This window comes from Muntiacus reevesi, unplaced genomic scaffold (assembly GCF_963930625.1).
Source record: "Muntiacus reevesi unplaced genomic scaffold, mMunRee1.1 SCAFFOLD_77, whole genome shotgun sequence".
In the NCBI taxonomy this organism is placed as follows: Eukaryota; Metazoa; Chordata; class Mammalia; order Artiodactyla; family Cervidae; genus Muntiacus; species Muntiacus reevesi.
The window spans coordinates 259,345-275,887 of NW_027077987.1; the positions used below are offsets into that span (position 1 = coordinate 259,345).

Consider the following 16,543-nt stretch of genomic DNA (forward strand, 5'->3'; position numbering starts at 1 on the left):
ACTTAGTAAACTCCTAGGTATAACAATAGCCCAGATATGTATATTGTTGATATTTCCAGAAGAAGGCCAATAAGTATTGATTATTATGATCTAAAAGAAATCATAATAGTCAATTATAATTAACACTAAAGAAAGGACACTGAAGGAAACAAAATACAGGTCTAAACTAAATATATTCTCTCAGGAGGCACAAGGATAAAACAGAATTTGAGGTTGCTACTACAGGGAACTGGGGAATGAATATTCTATTTATGCATCTAAGATTCTGAATGATTCTACATCCTCAACTCATTGGTGTTTTTACCTAGAAGGACAGGAGTTTTAAGAACCAGTCCATTTTCTGTTAGTTTTGGTCTGTCTTTAGCTAGTGCTTTAAGAGAATATTATGTACCAGAGTCACCTGGAGAAGTGTTAAATGCAGAGTCCTGGGCCATATCTGGCCTGCTGACTCAGGACACAGGCAGTCTAACAAGCTCCCCAGGTGAAACTCACTGAAACTTAAGAACGTCTCAACAAATGTACTTTTCTCACTAGATAGAGGTTTAGCTAGAGGTTCAGTCCTATTAATGCCGCCAGTTTTATAGAAGTGTTACCAACAAAAACTCTAGCATTTCTTTGAGATCTTCAATTTGGACTTGATTTAGACACAGTAAGTCTAAGTTAATATGCCAATTAGTTGCAACCTCATTACAAATAGGAAGTCCTCAGACTTTTCAGGAAAGAGACTGTCAAGAAATCACTTAATTTGTTGATGATTCCACTTTGAGCATACATCTGTCCCTGTCAAATTCACAAGTGTGGGGTCACTGAGGAGCCGAGACTGCACCTCTGCTCTCAGCCAGGACATGTGGAACGCTTGTGTATTCTTAAACACCCACAACCATCTCTCCAAGGGAGATGTTGAATTAAATAGCAGTTTAAGACTAATAAAGTAGTGCCCAGATCAAGCAAAAGGTTGCCTTCTAACATTATGAGGACATTCTCCTTGTGAATTTTCAAGGATAAAATAAGAGATTGGGCATTTGATTCCTTTTCCTCCTCCTCTTCCTCCTCATAGGGAATGTCTAATTGTTTTATCTGAGTCTTATTCCCTTTGTTCTCATATTCTTTTAAAAATGCTCAGTGAAGTGCTGAATGTCTGGCAATGAGTCTATTATTCCATTCTAGTTTTTCTAGAATGTTTTAAATTATAGATGTTTAAATTCTAAATGTTTCTAGTGTATTAAACTTTCTGTTTCAGGCTTAAAGGTATTGGCAAAAAGTTAGTAGAAAGCTCATTACATTTGCAGCAGGAGTTACTTATGAAAACTGTCTAAAGGTATTAAAGAACTTGTCTCTGAATTCTCCAATGGATGGTTCCTTTCTTTGCTTATAAGACGGGATCAGCATTCAATCTGTGCTCACAGGAGGGGAGAGTTTCCAAAAGACCTTGTCTAATATACACAACTTTTCTAAATTCTTCTGATTTCTTATGCAAATTGGGGTCTTTGAATCCTATCTTTCCATTCTACTCTTTCATAACAGAACACATATGTACTATTTGATATACACTTGGGGTTACTGGATTATTGATTCCTAAAACTATTTCTAATTCCTCTGCAAATTTTATCACTTGGCTTTTTGGCTCAGTATGAGACCAGACCTTAAAACAATGCAATTTTCCCTGTTTCTGATGGTGAGGGGAGGGGTGGTTAATTTTATGAAGTAATTGCACTTTGGAGATTTTTCTAGACAGTTAGGAGGTAAAAGGAAGAAGTCAAAGGAAGTAGAGAAACTTAAGTTGGGGGAAGATAAATAATAAAAGAGCTATTTGATTTGTACTAAGACTTGGAAGACTCTAAAAGAGACCATTTTTAGTTTTTCACTTTTTGTTTGCCTTGGCGAAGACATTTTAAGGGAACAATTTTGGAATCTAAATGCCTTAGATATTCCCTCAGAAACATAAAAAAAAAAAAAAAAAAAAAGCAGAACATTGGATATTTGGGATGCTGTGCTAGTGCTAAATCACTTCAGTTGTATCCAACCCTTTGTGGACCAATGGGCTGTAAGCCTGCCAGGCTCCTCTGTCTATGGAATTCTCCAGACAAGAACACTGGAGTGGGTAGCCATTCCCTTCTCAAGAGGATATTCCTGACTCAGGGATCAAACCCAGGTCTCCTGCACTGCAGGCAGATTTTTTACCATCTTAGTCAGGGAAACAAGTGAGCTGAGGCAAAACATCCACAGGATTTTCCAAAATTCAAAAGACACTTTCTGAACTTTTCAGTCCTCAGGGTCAGTTTGAGTAATGGATTTATCTACCTTACCCACATCCCCTCGCTGTGAACTCTTCCTTTGTAAATATACAACAAAAGATGACAGCGATAGAGACAAATTGTGTTGTAAGTAATAGCACTGACTTCCACCAAAGATAAAAGTTATTTAACTGAACATATAATCAAAGGATTCCTAAAATGAGTTTCTTATTTAAAGAAGACAAAATAAACTCAGCATTTGGGGACCTTTAAAGAAAAGAAATCAGAGTTGGGACTCAATGCAAGACTTACCTCATCATCCCACTCACAGAGGCCAACAGCTTCCTGTACCAGCAAGAGGCTCAAAGGGCCAAAGAGGCAACCATGGTTCCAACTTGAGGTCCTGGACCATGGCCAAGAGAAGTTCTTGATTAGATTTTTACAGATCCCCAGTATTGTTGAACATTGGTTTCCCCCAGATGGCATCCAAACAGTCCATCAATAAGACAAATCTGAGTTTAGGTTAGAGAAGCATGGGAGAACACTATCTTGATAGTCCCTTAGAGGCAGTGGTGTGCTGAACCTAACTCCTGTTAGCCTGAGAAGGATCACCTTGGTAACTTGAAGTCAGCCATGATAGGAATACTTATACCACAGAAATCACCAAATTCCACAAATCAGGAATCCCCGCCCCCCCCCCCCCCAGCCCCAGTGAGCTACTTACCTCAATAACATCTTAGGGTGTAGAAGCAAAGTTGGAATATTTAGGAGATGTTGAAGTTTGTTTTTGGGGGTTTCCCTGGTGGTTCAGATAGTAAAGAATCTGCCTGCAATGCAGGAGATGTGTGTTTGATCCTTGGGTGGGAAAGATCCCCTGGAGATGGAAATGGCAACCCATTCCAGAATGCTTGCCTCAAGAATCCCATGGATAGAAGAGCCTGGTGGGTTACAGTCCATGGGGTTGCAAGAGATTAAACATGAAGTTTGTTTAAGGCAAGTCTCTTAATCAGAAATTTTCGGTAGGATTAGGTAAAGATCATAATATAAAAGTTTAGGATTGAAGACACAACAAGGAGAGGATTTAAAGGATTTCCAAGAGTCTTGAAAATTTTGATACTCTCTGTTGAGATGTCAAACAGTTTGATGTTAATTAAAATAAGTCTTTTGATGTGTTCTTGAGACAGTAAAATTGCTTAAAACTTTTATCTTTCTGAGCAAGAGTTCCCTAGAGCAATAAAGTTGTATTGATAAAAACAATGAAATAATAAAGTTATGTTAATGTATAGAGTAAGTTATGTGGATGTGAATGGTTTTGGTTCTCACATATAATGCTTGAGTCTTCAAATTATATAAGAATTAAGGATAGGTTTCTATGGAACTATCACATCAAAAAGAAAAAGCTCATAGGAAATGTTCACTTGAAACTACTGTTCATTTTCAGCTTTAACAAAAAAACAAATAAAAAATTTTTCTGACTTCACATTCTACTAGTATCTAAAGTCTTTTTTTTTAGACTAACATCTAAAATCAGTCCATGGGGTCGCAAAGAGTCAGACATGACTGAGTGACTGAACTGAACTAAACTGAAAGTCTTTTCCAAATGTTTAGTTTTTAATATGTCACTTTATCAAATGATAATAATTTAATTTAAATATATTGCATTTGTTTATTTGGGGAACCCAATTAAGAAATTTCTTTTCAGTGTCTTTTAAGGTACAATTAATGAACAACTTCACTTCCAGTCATTTGTTTCTACAAGACAACAATGTCAGTGGACAGCTCATTTAACATATCTGAAGTAGGTATCATATATGCCTATTTGTTATCATTTCAACTGTTAAGTACAATTTGTATTATTTCTTTCTTTTGTTTAGCAGAATGACAGGGTCAGAAGTCTGCAAGGGTTCAGAAATGAATTACTTGAGAGAAGAAAGAAAAAAAATTATTTTAATTAGACAAAAGAGAATCTTTAAATCATAAAATTTGAAAGCATCATTAACTTCCCCAATTCAATCTCATCTTTGCCCTATTGTGAACATTTCTAATGGGGAATAAGGACAGTATTTCTCTTTGTGGCTTATTATTCTTAAAATATTCTCTGTATTGAGCTAAAATCTATTCCCTTCCTTGTCCCTTCATTCTTCCTTCTGGAAATATATAAAGTAAATCAACTCCCTATACAGTTTAACACACTGAAGACACAATTATTGGGTTTTGATTATTTTTAGTTTTTTAGGTGTTTTTTTTCCCCCCTAAGAAAGGCAACTTGAGTTTATTCAACCATTCCTCTGTTTCAGAGATATTCAATGTATGGACCAATACTAACCCATGGCTGTTCCTTACCCTTTGGAAACTGTAAGTTATAGATCCACATCAACATAAAGAACTGTGGCAAAATATAAATCAGCATGCTGGGACTTCCCTCATGGTCCAGTGGTTAAGAATCTGCCTGCCAATACAGAGGACAAGAGTTCAATCCCTGGTCAGGGAACTAAGATCCTACATGTCACGGGACAACTAGTTGCAGCATATGCTGCAACACATAGCCCACGTGGTACAACACAGTGTCTGCACACTGCAAGAAGACCCAGCACTGCCAAAATTTAAAAAAAGAAATCAACATATTTGCTATCATCATTGAAAAATTGTTTCTATGAAAAACTAAAGCTAGCTGAATTTAAAAGCATGTTTACTGATATAGTTGATTTACATTGTGGCATAAACTTTTTCTTCTTGTCACAACCTGATGGGTAAACAGTTGAACCAACTAGTTTGATAGCACTTGTTCCATATGACATGATTTCCAGATCCATTCTCATCATTCTTCTCGAGATCAGCCTCCAGAATACAACCAACATTTTCAGAGAAACTCTGCTGAAAATATAGTGGAAAGCATTACATCCCTGAATCTGGACATTATTTGTCTTGGAGCAACCTAAGAGTTTTTAGTGAATTTTTAATCAAGTACACCCAGCTGATCAGATAAACAGAACCTCTTTCAAATTCTATGGCTATTGATAGTCCACTATTCCAAAGTAGCTACCTACTAGCTATTCTGTCCAATTTTGTGTCATTTGCTAATATGTATTATGCAACTTTTGCTGTATTAAAAAACAACCAAACACCCCCAAACTCAGTCAATTTAAACAACCACCCTTTAAAATAAATTTCTCATGAGCATGGTTCAGCTAGTCAATTATGGTGACCTTAGCTCAGATATTCTGACCATGACTTGGCTTGTTCAAACATCTGCCTTCAGCTGGTGGTTGGCTAGATGACTGGTCTAGGATGGCTTCCCTGAAACAACTCAGCTCTCTTCCACAGGATTTGGATCTGCCAGCAGGGAGGCTTGTGTTTGTTCTCATGGCTGTGACAGGGTTCCAAGAGAGAGAGGAAACACACAAGACCTCTATAAGAATCAGTCCCATCCCTGCCATAAAGTAGAGCAGAGAAGGGTGGAAAAGACCTGGAGGAGGACAAAGGTAAAATAACTATTGTGATGCCAATGTGTTCTTCCAAGTTCTCACAAAATTTGAAAATGGCACTGAAAGATACTTTTCATGGAAGACCTTATTGATAAGCTGTTTCAGAATGTATTATTTAACCAGTCATGACTACCATTGAGAGCTTTTATTCAACCCATGTTTTTCCATCATGTTTCACTGAATCCCATCATAAGGGTTCAGTGAAAAACTGTCAAACTTGCTGCTGCAGATAAGAAATCATCATAGTTTCCTGAGCACAAATGATCATCACTGCATTATTTATGATAGCAAAGTATTGAAAAGACTGCAGGAATGAATAACTTACTATGGTAATTTACATAATAACTTATTTCGTGTGGTTTTTAAATTTTAAATAACTGATGAAATAGGAAAATGCTTACAGTTTAATTTTAATTCAAAGATAAACAATGAGGCACAATACAAACAAAATTATATATCCTTTTATAGGCTTTATGCCTAATGAAGAAGCATTTCGAAATCCTAGAAACAAATACAATAAAAATACATTTATTATCTTTGGATGGCAAGATTATAGTGATTTTTGTTTTCAGCTTAAACTTTTAGATACTTTTGACATTTTCTGCAATGGACATATGTAACATCATCATCATCAAAAAAAAAAAAAAAAAGCATGCATTCAGTGGTTTTCCATTTTGTAATTTTCCTGAGAATTAAAATCAAGCTCACATTTCCCTCGCTTTGGAAAACTGTGTATTTGACCACTGCCAATTGATATTCATTGAGATAGTGAATTGAATGGTCCTAATTGAGAGGGAGATCTGGATCTTTCCCAAAATCATAGTAGCTGGATTTTAATAACTACTTCATTGTCATTTTAATTTTAAAAATATTTCTTGCTGTCATATCACTTATGGTTTCTTTTTCTAATGACTGCCAAGAATATACAGGATTTTATGACTTCATTTGGAGCATTACTTGATATCTATGCTAGAACTGATAAAAAGGGAGAAGTTCTCTGGGACAGGATAGGAAAGCAAGAGAAAAAATATCTCTCAAGCATTGATAACCATCTTTGTTGTATCGTTGGTGTGGCTGAGGAACCTTGTCAGCTAGCTGCATCTATCTTGGCACTGTCTTTTTAGCCTTTTAATTCTTACTACCACTAAAAATCATATGTCACAAGATGACATTTAAAGCATCTGGATATTCAGATGATAGAAGAAAGCCTCTGATGATGCAAAACAGATTACCCTATTCTGGTTAAGGGATGTAGTGTGAAAATGAGTAAATCACATTCCAGACACAGTGTCATCCAGAGGCATTCTGATGGAATAAAGATGGACACAAATTCTTTGATTCTCCTCCCATTGGGAAGTTGCATCTCTACCCCTCCTTTTCAGTCTAAGTGGATTCTGTCACTGGCTGACCAATAGAATATGACAGAAACAACACTGTGCTAGTTTCCAGGTTCCATCCTCAAGCTATGGGTACCTTTTATTTCCTGCCGCTTGGAACACGCACTCCTGGAAGCCAGCTGCGGGGCTGTGAGAAGTCCGAGCTGCGTGGAGAGGCCACATCTATGTGCTCCAATCAGCATCCCCAGACGAGCTCAACTGCAGGCCTGTGAATGCACCTCGGACAACCAGCAATGTCACAGGTTGAGATGCCTCCAACTGCAGCTGCTAACTGACTCCATTTATGTGAAAGACCCCCAGGAAGATCCATCCAGCTGAGCTCAGTCAACTCACACAACTGTGGAAAATAAAAATAAGTTGTTGGTTTAAGACACTGAGTTTAGGGATGATTTGTTAACTCATAGCAAAAAAAAAAAGGGAGCACTAGCCGTTGTTAGCTGGCACTGTTGCATCTGAAATAAAATTTGAAAAGTGTTACAAAAAATAGATGGTGACATCACATTTCTGTAGAGCTATCTTTCAAATTCAAATGGAGAAACACTAAGTAGAATGTACTGTTTCTTACCATTCCAAGTTATATACAGATGTGATGATCAAAGAAACCAAGAAAAAATCAACGCAGGATAGTCTTTCATGTTTGGAAATGATAAGATACTACTTTGTGCACATCACTTTACAGTTTACCACAACCCTGAGAAATATGAATAGTACCATTTCACTTTTTGTCTTTTTTATCCTCCTTCCCTCCCTCACTTCCTTGTCTCTGCCTCCATTTTCCAAGTTGTTTTCACTCCACTGCACTCACCCTCAACAGAAGCCTGTTTTATCTCCATAATCTCCCCCATTATATTTATAGTACATGAGATACAAAGGAGGCTGCTCAAGCTGGGTCCATTTGAAGTCTGTAAGCAGTCTCTAAGGTGAAAGGGTAAACCTGAGCAGAATTTCACCCAGCAATACCCTCATGTGCTACCTTTCCATGACAACAAAAATACCAGATGTATAAATCCTTGTTATTCTCAAGGACAGAGTTTAAGTATTTTCCAGTGTTTTACAACTCTGTTTTCCTTCTAGGTATCCCAAAGTTGATCACATCTGATATGGTTAAGGAAGGTGCCACTGTAATCGACGTTAGTATCAACTATATCCATGACCCAATCACAGGAAAGACAAAACTTGTTGGAGATGTGGACTTTAAAGGTAATAAACTGCATCTTTTTTGACGAGTGAAGAAAAACAGAGGTTCAACTTTGCATGTTTTGATAGTTGAAAGAGAGATTTTCTATTTGATTGGGGCATTACTTTTTATAATTTTTTTTAAGATTATTTATTTTGGCTGTGGTGGATCTTTGTTGCTTCACAGACTTTTCTCTAGTTGCCGTGAGCAGGGGCTACTCTTCATTGTGTTGCACAGGCTTCTCATTGCAGTGGTTTCTCTTGTGGAGCACGGATTCTAGGCTTGCAGGCTTCAGTAGTTGCAGCTCATGGGTTCAGCAGTTGCAGCTCACAGGCTGTAGAGCCCTAGCTCAGTAGTTGTGGCACATGGGCCTAGTTGCTTCACGGCACGTGGGATCTTCCTAGACCAAGGTTTGAACCCGTGTCCCCTGCATTGGCAGGCAGATTCTTAACCACTAGAGCATCAGGGAAGCCCTGATGATTATTATTAATCATTACATTAATCTTTCCTCTGATGGAAAAGAGTTTAATGACACTCACATATTTCCTTCCTTCTGCCTGACTCCTTTCCTTCCTACCTTCCTTCTTTCTTTCCTTCTGTCCTTCTTTTCCTCCTCTTCCTTCTTGGGAGAAAAATATAATAACATCACTAATATTTAGTTTTAAGATTAAATTCCTTGTAGTGCAGTTTTCTTAGTGAGCATTGTTTTGACTGTTGGGAGCATATCTCTGTCCTTCATCATCCATGTTTTATACTCAGCCATTCATTCTCAGAGCCAGAAGGCGTCTTGGGATGTGTTTGCTAGCCTTCACTATATTTCAGATCTAAATAGTTCCCTGGATAATTCAAGTCGTTATCCCTCACTTGTGTTTTAAAGAGGATGAGAAAGAGGAGTTAGGTTAACATTACTATGGCCAATGAAGGAGATAAAGCAGCGAATGTCTAGAAACAAAAGAAATTCTAACCCAATGCCTTTGCTGTATAGATGAAGAAACTTAACCCTGAGATAGATATATTTTTAGATGTCTGACCCCTAATCCAATTTTACTTCCAGTATCTTTGTCAAATACTTACCTGCACTGGCCTTTTCAGTATAATCTAGGAATCTTAGCTAATAATACATGCATATAATAAAATAGAGATATTTTCATATTAGAAATATTTTATATATTGGATTACTCCTTGGAAGGAAAGTTATGACCAACCTAGATAGCATATTTAAAAGGAGAGACATTACTTTGCCAACAAAGGTCTGTCTAGTCAAGGCTATGGTTTTTCCAGTAGTCATGTATGGATGTGAGAGTTGGACTGTGAAGAAAGCTGAGCGCCAAAGAATTGATGCTTTTGAACTGTGGTGTTGGAGAACACTGTTGAGAGTCCCCTGGACTGCAAGAAGCTCCAACCAGTCCATCCTAAAGGAGATCAGTCCTGGGTGTTCATTGGAAGGACTGATGCTGAAGCTGAAACTCCAATACTTTGGCCACCTCAGGTGAAGTGTTGACTCATTGGAAAAGACCTAATGCTGAGAAGGACTGGGGGCAGAAGGAGAAGGGGACGACAGGATGAGATGGCTGGATGGCATCACTGACTCAATGGACATGGGTTTGGGTAGACTCCAGGAGTTGGTGATGGACAGGGAGGCCTGGCGTGCTGCAATTCATGGGGTCACAAAGAGTCGGACACGACTGAGCGAATGAACTGATATATTGGATTGGTCATTCTGGCCAAAAAAGCAGGGTCATGCAAGAACTTCCTTAAGTTAAAAGTGTGTCTTTACAGACAAATTGAAAGGAAAAATCATGCTCTTTCTAAAAATAATTCAAACTTCACATGTTCTGTTGGAATTTGGTCATTAGCTGATGGTTTGCCTAAAAAGAAAAGGGAAACCTGAAGACAAAAACTCTGGAGACAGGATGATGAAGAGAGCAAAGTACAGATGAACCTTATCATCTGCTGCCCTCACAGGCTGTCATTCAAGGAGCCCTGCCAACCTAGCAAGGTGGCTCTCCAAGTGAACATGTGTGTCTGTATGCATGTGTGTGTCCATACTGACCTCTTTAGGAAATGACCTCTTTTCTTTATTTAATTTTTCATGTTCAATCACTAATGTCAGGTATCAATAATATATTTGAATTTCTCAACTTGAAATTTCAAGTAAGGATAGATTTCATTTTAAAAAAGTTGACCTTATTTATTTATTTTTTTTTTTACAGTCATTCTGCTTCTGGGTTACATTATAGTTACTGTGTGTTTATTGCAAAATCACCACACACTTATGATGCATCCAGATGGCATCGACAGCACATGACAACCAGCTCAATGCAAGAAAGCAGGGTGTTAAACACAGCTCACAACCTTGACTGTGCTTGTGGGGCAAGCTTACCTAGCTGGCAATTGGCAGTGTTTTATAAGACCCTTCTCCTATATGATATTTCATTTAATTCAGATTTTATGAAAAACGGTTTTAAAAAATGAGCATTTTGGGGTGGGTACATACACTGTCTCTTATAGATATACAATCTCTTGGTAGTATCTATTAAATTACAGTTATGCGTATCTAACTATATAATGAAACAAAAAAGGACATGACCATGAGAGACTAAGATATAAGGAAGAGCACTGGGCTGAGAGACTGAAGAGGTGCTCTAAGACCGAGTATTGCAGCCCGTTAACTTAGCAACCTCTCTGGCCCTTGGACTGCAAGGAGATCCAACCAGTCCATCCTAAAGCAGATCAGTCCTGGGTGTTCACTGGAAGGACTGATGCTGAAGCTGAAACTCCAATACTTTGGCCACCTCATGCGAAGAGTTGACTCATTGGAAAAGATCCTGATGCTGGGAGGGATTGGGGGCAGGAGGAGAAGGGGACGACAGAGGATGAGATGGCTGGATGGCATCACTGACTCGATGGACATGTGTCTGGGTAAACTCCAGGAGTTGGTGATGAACAGGGAGGCCTGGCGTGCTGCAGTTCATGGGGTCACAAAGAGTCGGACACGACTGAGCAACTGAACTGAACTGAACTGACTGGCAATGTTGTTATCAGTTGCAGCAATGATGGCAGTCCTTCCAGCTCTAACACTTGGTGCATCCTGGACATTCAGCTGAGTGTTGCCATGAGACTGTGTAAAAGCACAGAAACTTTCAGAAAGTCAGGTTTTTCTGATCCTAACATAAAACACGCCTATGTGATTTGTAATATTACTCTTGTCGCCCTGCTGGTTCATGGAGTCAGAGCCCTAAGACCTGGACCTAGGGTGCTGCTCTCAGCATAAAGGTGATGAACAGACTGCAAATTTATGAGCTATGACTTAAATTCGTTTATTTCCAAATTCAATTGACTACAGTATATGTGGGCCAATAATATATGAATGGGGGCTTCACTGGGGGCTCAGCGGTAAAGAATCCACCTGCCAATACAAGAGACATGGATTTGATCCCTGGGTGGGGAAGATCCCCTGGAGAAGGAAATGGTAGCTCACTCCAGTATTCTTGCCTGGGAAATCCCCTGGACAGAGGAGCCTGGTGGGCTACAGTCCACGCGGCCACAGAGTCAAACACAACTTAGCAACTAAACTACAACAACAACAAATGTATACATGACAGAAAGAACTCAACAAAGGCTCTTCGTAGATTTTGAGAGCCATCCTCTTACCAAGTAAGTCTGAACTATACTGAATTTGGCCATCTACTGGTCTGTGCTGCTTTATTCACTAAAAATTACATGTTGTAGTGAATAATACACCTCACACAGTAGCTGAAATACTCAGGAAAAATGTAAGCATTTGAAAATTTGGGGACAAGGACTAGAAACTTGCAATTACAGACCTGTTCTCTCATGTGCTTCTTAAACTTTTAACTCAGATCATCATTTCTGAACAATTCTGTCTTAATTAAATTTGTTTAAAAGACAGGTATGTGGACATATAAAAGGTGTGATGTAAAGAACACATGAAAACTGATTTTTAGTGTGGTTATTATTTAATCTAAAGGGAAAAGCCTATGTGAGTAGATTAAAAAATGTTAAGATCATAAAAATCAAAATGAAAAAAATCCATGGAGTTTTATGTAAGTCTACATGATCTCAGCAGTAAATTAAATCTCACCTACACCCTTTACCAGGTAAGATGTAACTTTTATTATGTAATCTACAGTATATGAAAATAATATGAGTTAATATATCTCATATTCAAACAATGCTTTCTAATGTTCATGTTGCCATTATACAGATTTCCTCTTTGGTCTTCATACTTACCAGGAATGAAGGTAGAAAAGATATTATCCTCATTTTAAAGATGAAGCTCAAAATTTTGAGACTTAGCCACTCTCAAACTACTACTGAGAGGAAAGTCCAGAAATCAAATCCCCATCTCTTCGCACTAAAACAAGCTTTTCTTTCTGTGTTAGATACAAATCATAAATATAAATCATCTTAAATAACGGTCATAAATTAATAGGAGAAAGGGTCCCTATCCCTTCTAATCAAGACATTTGATAATTCTAAAATATCCCAAGGAAGGCAGTGTTTCTTCTTCTTCTTGTTGTTCAGTCATTCAGTCAGGAGACTGTGACTCCATGGACTCTAGCACATTAGGCTTCCCTGTCCATCACCAACTCCTGGAGCCTGCTCAAACCTATGTCCATTGAGTTGGTGATGCCATCCAACCATCTCATCCTCTGTTGTCCTCTTCTCCTCCTGCCCTCAATCTTCCCAGCATCGGATATTTTCTAAGTCGGCTCTTTGAATCAGGGGGCCAAAGTACTGGAGTTTCGGTTTCTGCATCAGTCCTTCCAATGAATATTTAGGACTGACTTCCTTTAGGATTAACTGGTATAATATCCTTGCAGTCCAAGGGACTCTCAAGAGTCTTCTCCAACACCACAGTTTAAAAGCATCAATTTTTCAGCGCTCAGCCTTCTTTATGGTCCAGCTCTCACAACCATATGTGACTATTGAAAGAACCATAGCTTTTACTATATGGACCTTTGTTGGCAAAGTAGTGTCTCTGCTTTTTAATGTGCTGTCTAGGTTTTCCATTGCTTTTCTTCCAAGGAGCAAGCATCTTTTAATTTCAAGGCTACAGTCACCATCTGCAGTGATTTTGGAGCCCAAGAAAATAAAGTCTGTCAGTGTTTCCATTGTTTCCCCATCTTATTTCCCATGAAGTAATGGGACCAGGTGCCATGATCTTAGTTTTCTGAATGCTGAATTTTATGCCAGCTTTTTCACTCTCCTCTTTCACCTTCATCAACAGGCTCTTTAGTTCCTCTTTGCTTTGTTTCTTCTAGACCTCCACAGACAACAGTACTCTTGAATTAACTAACATATTCCTGGAGGCTCAGACAGTAAAGAATCTGCCTGCAACGCAGGAGATCCAGGTTCAATCCCTGGGTCAGGAAGATGCCCTGGAGAAGGAAATGGCAAGTCACTCCAGTCTTCCTGCCCAGAGAATCCCATGGACAGAGGATTCTGGTGGGTTATAGTCCATGGGGTTGCAGAGTCAGACATGACTGAGCAACTAACATGTTTCTTAACATACTCACAAAAGCATCAAACAGTTTACAGCAAATACTACCTTTTGTTAAATGAGTAATAGAAATAAATATATTTCATGATTTTGAATGGCTGCTACTGAAAGTCCCCTGATGTCTCATCCCTGTGGCCCGTGACTTGAAAAGAAACAATCACAAGTTTCAGTTGCACTAATTTTTTTCCTAATTGTTATAAAACATTTTTGATTCATAGAATACACTGGCAAACAACCAACCAGTGAATATCCTATACAAATGAATGGGAAAACTGGCACTATTCACTTTGTATGTGTTTTTCCCATCTATTTAATAATATGAAAAATCATTAAATCATGCCAGGAGAAAAGTTTTTAATTAAATTCATAATAGCACAATAGAACAGCTCAAGGAATGTCCTTGTAGACCATGCTTTAGAACTACAACACTGAATATATATTTCTGTGATTTATTTATAATATGTTTAACTGCCTATGGACAAAAAACAACAACAAAAAGAAAACAAACAAATTACTGGCTTATTTTCCATCCAAGGATTTTCACCTTACTGTTTAAAAGTACTTTTTTTCCACTTTCGCAATGCCTGTTGGATAAGGATAAGCTCATTAGTACAGTAAATATATTCTTTAGCTCGATTAGGTCTTTTGTCCTATGTTTTCCTCCCTCCGTATACTCCATCCCTTTTCCTACCATCATTATCACACATCTTTACCTCAGGTCATACCAATCTGTGTCCCATTGCCAAGCCCTCAGCATGAAGGTTTGCATATCTGTATTCCTGGGCAGGATTATTCTTCCATTAGTAATTTATTACTCTCTATTCTTTCACATCCTATGTATTCTTCAACATACTGATCTGTTACTACCTACTTCCTCATCACAAAATGAAATGAGACTTTTTTCTCCTCTGGTCTCCAAAGAAATATAATATCAAAAGCACTTACCTCATTAGTTTAGTTAGACGATCATGTTAGTTATTTAAATATCTCTCTTAGTTAGGACTTTGTCTAACTTAGTTAGGACTTAGTCACTCAGTCGTGTCTGACTCTTTGTGACCCTATGGACTGCAGCACACCAGGCCTCCCTGTCCATCACCAACTCCAGGAGTTTACGCAAACTCATATCCATGAGCTGGTGATGCCATCCAACCATCTCATCCTCTGTTGTCCCCTTCTCCTGCTTTCAATCTTTCTCAGCATCAGGGTCTTTTCCAATGAGTCAGTTCTTCGCATCAGGTGGCCACATATTGGAGTTTCAGCTTCAGCATCAGTCCTTCCAATGAATATTCAGGATTGACTTCCTTTCAGATGGACTGGTTGGATCTCCTTGCAATCCAAGGGACTCTCAAGAGTCTTCTCCAACACCATGGCTCAAAAGCATCAATTCTTGAGCGCTCAACTTTCTTTATAGACCAACTCTCACATCCGTACATGACTACTGGAAAAACCATAGCTTGGACTAGATGGACTTCTGTTGGCAAAGTAATGTCTCTGTTTTTTAATATGCTGTGCAGTTTGGTCATAACTTTTCTTCCAAGGAGCAAGCATCTTTTAATTTCATGGCTACAGCCACCATCTGCAGTGATTTTGGAACCCAAGAAAATAAAGTCTTTCACTGTTTCCATTGTTTCCCCATCTTATTTCCCATGAAGTGATGGAACCAGATGCCATGATCTTAGCTTTCTGAAGGTTGAATTTTAAGCCAACTTTTTCACTCTCCTCTTTCACTTTCATCTTAGGCTCTTTAGTTCTTTGCTTTCTGCCATAAGAGTAGTGTCATCTGCATATCTGAGGTTATTGATATTTCTCCCGGCAATCTTAATTCCAGCTTGTGCTTCATCCAACCCGGCATTTTACAAGATGTACTCTGCATATAAGTTAAATAAGCAGGGTGACAAAATACAGCCTTGATGTACTCCTTTCCCGATTTGCAACCTGTCTCTTGTTCCGTGTCCAATTCTAACTGTTGCTTCTTGACCTGTATACAGATTTCTCAGGAGGCAGGTCAGGTGGTCTGGTATTCCCGTCTCTTTTAGAATTTTCCACAGTTTGTTGTGATCCACACAGTCAAAGGCTTTGGCATAGTTAATAAAGTCAAAGTAGATGCTTTTCTGGAATTCTCTTGCTTTTTCAGTGATCCAACGAATGTTGGCCATTTGATCTCTGGTTCCACTGCCTTTTCTAAATCCAGCTTGAACATCTGGAAGTTCAAGGTTCATGGACTGTTGAAGCCTGGCTTGGAGAATTTTGAGCATTATTTTGGTAGCCTGTGAGGTGAGTGGAATTGTGTGGTAGTTTGAACATTCTTTGGCATTGCCTATCTTTGGGATTGGAATGAAAGCTGACCTTCTTCAGTCCTGTGGCCACTGCTGAGTTTTCCAAATTTGCTGGCATATGGAGTGCAGCACTTTCACAGCGTCATCTTTCAGGATTTGAAATAGCTCAACTGGAATTCCATCACCTCCACTAGCTTTGTTCATAGTGATGCTTCCTAAGGCTCACTTGACTTAGCATTCCAGGATGTCTGGCTCTAGGTGAGTGATCACACCACCTGATTATCTGGGTCATTAAGATCTCTTTTGTATAGTTCTTCTGTGTATTCTTGCCACCTCTTCTTAATATCTTCTGCTTCTGTTAGTTCCATACAATTTCTATCCTTTATGGTGCCCATCTTTGCATGAAATGTTCCCTTGGTATCTCTAATTTCTTCAAGAGATCTCTAG

The 16,543-nt window shown here is 38.5% G+C and overlaps 2 protein-coding genes across 2 annotated transcripts in view; both read left to right on the top strand.

The window, feature by feature from the left end:
- The window catches only part of LOC136155319 (centrosomal protein of 135 kDa-like), a 41,189-nt gene extending 30,580 nt beyond the window's left edge, over window positions 1-10,609 (top strand). Inside the window, exons 7-11 of the mRNA XM_065917130.1 lie at window positions 3,937-4,032; window positions 4,532-4,589; window positions 5,559-5,716; window positions 8,191-8,316; window positions 10,507-10,609. The gene's annotated coding sequence lies outside the window, so the exon portion shown is untranslated. The remainder of the gene's footprint in view (window positions 1-3,936; window positions 4,033-4,531; window positions 4,590-5,558; window positions 5,717-8,190; window positions 8,317-10,506) is intronic.
- LOC136155320 (cyclin-Y-like protein 1) overlaps window positions 1-16,543 on the top strand; it is a 44,626-nt gene that overhangs the window by 8,767 nt on the left and 19,316 nt on the right. The window lies entirely within an intron of this gene.